At 35.2% G+C, this 4822-nt stretch overlaps 1 pseudogene; it reads right to left on the bottom strand.

Moving 5' to 3' along the window:
- Window positions 1-1742: 1742 nt before the first annotated feature.
- On the bottom strand, window positions 1743-2446 carry LOC132486716 (protein lin-37 homolog; annotated as a pseudogene).
- Window positions 2447-4822: the final 2376 nt, after the last annotated feature.

Below are 4822 nucleotides of genomic sequence, written 5' to 3'. Positions count from 1 at the left end.
ACAACAGTGAGAGGCCCGCATACTGAATTAAAAAAAAAAAAAGATACTAAAGTCATTTTGTTCTTTTCAACAATATTACTCCATGTCTACTCATAGCACAGCACATTAGCTTGTCAAGAAAAATCATCACCTAGCAGATCCAAATATGTTTATAACATTTTTATGGGTTCCTTCTACTGGATGCATGTCATCAAGAAAAAAACATTTTGATATAACTTTTATGCTACACAATGATGTTTCATGGTCTATATGAGATTTTCCATTTACAAGAGTTAGAGAAATTTACATATAAAGTGGGATAGTCCAAAAAGTGCCACATCATTAAGTTAAAACATAGCACAACATACCCATTTGTTTAAAATTCTGTTGCATTTCTTTAGTTAAGCAATTTCTGCATGCTATCATATTTCCACAGATAAGTACTGGAAAGCAAGAAGCCATAAGAATGATTATTTGAGATACACAGGTTTGTTTTTTAAGGTACTGTTTTGTTTTCACTAATGTTCCCAGAGCTTTTATCAGCTATGCCTAAAAAGCTTCTCTGCTCTCCATCCTTCCACACCATGTTAGTAATGGGACTAGCACCTTGTTGTAACATACTGCAGCCTGGGAAAGATACATCCTTCTCCAAAAAGTCATCACCTTGGATGTTCACTTGAAAATTTTTTGACCTTTTACTTTATCCAGAATATAAATTTGTTCAAACAAGAAATAACCTGGGAATGACACTGGATTCAGTCTTATTGATTCAGCACAGTAACAAACCTGTATAACAGGGAATACACTTGTTCCCTCCTCATTACTCACAAAATATTTGCATCTTGAAATGGCCAGTTAGAGTATTTTACTCAGGCATGGTTTTTCATGTCAAAGCTCCTTTAAAAATCCACAGGGATTCTAAAGGAAATGTCTATGCATTTGTATTAAACATTGTGAAACCCAAGATTCTCAGTATAGTTTCTGGAGTCTCACATACCCTGCTCCTGAGATAAATTTGATCACTTTCCTACTTCTCTAAATAGGCAAGTTACTGGAGAAAATGTTACTTTTTATGGATGTATTCCTCCCTTTCCTTAGTTTACTTAAACTTTTACTTACCTAAGTTACTGACATACATGTTTTAAATTCTTCTATTCCTTTGTCTAGTGATTTTACACAATGCTCTCCTGACTACTAATGGGTCATATATATACACATGTTTATAACATAAATCTAACAAAAATGTCCCACTTATATACAATGAAAACTAAAAATTATTGCTCTGAGAAACTAAAAAGGCCAAAATAAATGGTGAGATGTACCATATTTATGAGTTAGAAGACTCAAGAGATTAAAATGTCTCTTCAAGTTGATTTTGATTCCAATCATAACCAGTCTCTGTGTGTGTGAGTGTGTGAATGGTAATAAAATTCTATTTTTCATGTGAAAATGAGAAGTGCCCAGAAAAAACAAGGAAACCTTGAAAAAGAAGAAAATAATAAGTGGGCACATATCACCACATTTAAAATCTAACTATAAAGATATACTGGCATAAGCACAGCAAAAGACAGGTTGAATAGGCATTCCAGAAAATGATCGGCACATATATATTGGCCTGACTTGTGGCCAAATGGCCACAGCAGTTCACCGGGGAAATGATGGTCTTTTTAAGAAATGGTCCTAAGTGAAAGTGAATCTCTATATGAAAAAATTTACTTTGACCTTATTTTTTACAGAAGGGAAATGCTTATTGGAGTGGGGGGTCAAGGGGACATCACTCTTTCTCTGACATCTCCTATTGTAACTTCATGATTTATGAGTAAGGATGCTGGTCCACCACTGTCAAATGAGTTTCCAGTTCTCCACGTTGCTGTAGTTGAGGGCTCAGACTTGGCCTCATCTTTGGGGGTATCCTGTGTCTCTGGCTGCAGTGGGGAAGGTATGCAGAATCTGCAGGCATCTCCAGGTGGCCCAGGGGCTATGGGTGAAAGCAGCTTGAACACCTAACGACTCTTGCTGTTAGTGACCTCTGAAACCTCTGCATCCTCAAACATTGTGATTAGCAGTGAGCTGGACGAGCATCGACACGTTAGCAATGAGAGGCTACTGCACATCCAGGCGCTACAGATTGACTACAGCAGTGTGTTCTCCCTAAACCGAGCTAAATCACCACTCCAGTGAAACAGCTTGATCACACACTTATTGGTTTTCTGCAGTCTCCCTTTGCCAGCCCATCCATCTTCCTCTTCTTCCTCATTCGCTGGTGGCAGAAATGGGCAGATGGCCTTTTGCCAGTGGCCATGATGATGGAGCAATCGTGCTGTGGGTATCTGAGTGGGTCTTCCAGGCTTCCTCATCCAGATGCTCCCTGTCCTTGTAACTTCTCCAACAGACGCTGCGGAAGGGCATCCAGTTTGTTCCTGGTCTGGGACATCTTCAATTCTGATTTCTCTACTTTCACCTCCACCGGGAATTTAGTTTGGGTCTCACTACACACGAAAATTAAGCTTAGATGCTATAAATATTCATTGAGTGATAAAACTTAGAGAAATTAAGGAAGAATACATGACCAGGGTACAAAAACATTTGTTAAACACATCACAGAAAGCAATAACCGTAAAAGTAAAGATGGATAATTTGCTCATCACTAAAATTGATAACTTCTATCAACCAAAAATCACAAAAGAAGGAACAAGCCAGAAACAGAGAAAATATTTGCAGTGCAAATATCTGAGTAAGTTCTCCTATCTGGATTTTTTTAATCCCATAAATTAATAAAACAAAATATAAATAATGTGAGAGATAATAATAATAAATGAGGATATCAAAAACTCCTAAGAATAAAAAAAGTTGTTTCAGCACAGTACTTGTCAAGTAACTAAGTGCATATCAAACTATAAGAAGGACAGACACACACACTGGAATTATAATTAAACAGTGAATAGTATTAAGTGTTGGGTAAAATGTGAAGTCAGCGGGAATCATAATTTTCTTGATGGAAGTAAAGACTGATACAATAGGTTTTGAAAACTCTTTGACAATACTGTTAAAACTAAACAAACACCTATTTTATGACCCAGCATTTATACTCATAGGTATGTGTGCAAAGGAAATGAGTGCCAATGTCCACATATACACACACCCACACAAAGTGAAATTATTTTCATAGCATTTAATGCATAACAGTTAAAGAACAAAAACAAGCCAGTGTCCATTAGTAGTAGAATGTATTACTAAATTATGAAATATCCATACAAAACAATGCTTCACAGTAATTTAAAAAAGCAAAAACACACACAAAAATAACTTTTTACACACAACACACAAAAAAGTAAGCACAAATAATATATACTCCATGATACCATACATATATAGTTCAAAAACAGTCAAGATTACTTTATGGTGTTAGAACCTTCTTTGCTGGGAACCTATTGACTGAAAAAAAATTAAATGATGCTAGAAAAATCTTGATAAGGGTTATGATAAAACAAGTGTATATTTATGTAAAAAGTAATCTAGCTACAGTTATTTTAGTGCTTTTTATCTATCTCAAACCTTTTAATAAATAGATCATAGCAGTTTTTCTTCTAATATATTCATTTAATGGTAAAAAATTTATGTTGGTTACAGTAAATGGTGTAAAACCTGCAGCTTGTACTGACACTTCAAGTTGAAATTCCTAACTAAGGTTGTTATTTTTATAATCATTGTTTAAAATTTCATATATCACTAAGACATTTACACGGGTTAATTGTAGCTTTTCTTTCTGTACATCAAGTACATACACCTGCTAGAAGACACCAGAGAAAGAGCTTGAAAAATATATTTATTTTTCAAATACCATAAATAAATACTATATATTTAATATAGTTAAAAATATCAGTGACTAGTGAGTCAACAGTTAAAATCTAGGGAAAAAAATCTAGAGGCTTAAAAACAAGCCTATTCTGCAATCTTTTAAAATATCAATGCCAGTATTTGATTCCAACTTTAAAACACTTGCAGTGTATATATTTGAATAAGGTAGACACCATAGGATATGTTATAACAAGTGGCAGTTAGAATTGCTTTTGAATGAATCCATGGTTTAAATACTTGAAGAAAAATACACATATTAATATCTACTCAGCAAATATCTAAGATCTACAAAATGATCTAACACTATAGATGTTAATCATTTACAAATATTGAAAAGGATCCCCCAAATACAAGAAAAATATTGGCATTATATAAAAAGAAATGAGATGCACAACAATTCTAAATATGTTCATACATCCAAAGATGGGACTGCCTACAAACCTACCCTACGTAATACTCCCATCTCAAATATTTATAACATTTTATATTTGGGTTAACTGCTTAAAGGAGATTTTATTTTATTTTATTTTATTTTATTTTTTTCTTTTTGCGGTATGCGGGCCTCTCACTGTTGTGGCCTCTCCCGTTGCGGAGCACAGGCTCCGGATGCGCAGGCCCAGCGGCCATGGCTCACGGGCCCAGCCGCTCCGCGGCATATGGGATCCTCCCAGACCGGGGCACGAACCCGTATCCCCTGCATCGGCAGGCGGACTCTCAACCACTGCGCCACCAGGGAGGCCCTTAAAGGAGATTTTAAATTGTAGATGGCAAGTAACCACAAGTAAGAATAAAACTAGACCCCAAATAACAATACACTCTTATAATTTATTCTTCTCAACAAATAAAAATAAATGCCTTTTACTTGGTTTTTATGCCTAACCATTTCTTGGTTTTTATGTCTAACCATTTTTATGCCTAACCATTTAAGTAAGGATCATTGTTTTAAGTCATTTATTCAAGTATCAATAGCAGGACACTTGAATAA

Source organism: Mesoplodon densirostris, chromosome 3 (assembly GCF_025265405.1).
Source record: "Mesoplodon densirostris isolate mMesDen1 chromosome 3, mMesDen1 primary haplotype, whole genome shotgun sequence".
NCBI classification, from domain to species: Eukaryota; Metazoa; Chordata; class Mammalia; order Artiodactyla; family Ziphiidae; genus Mesoplodon; species Mesoplodon densirostris.
This window is presented reverse-complemented; position numbering and strand designations above follow the sequence as displayed.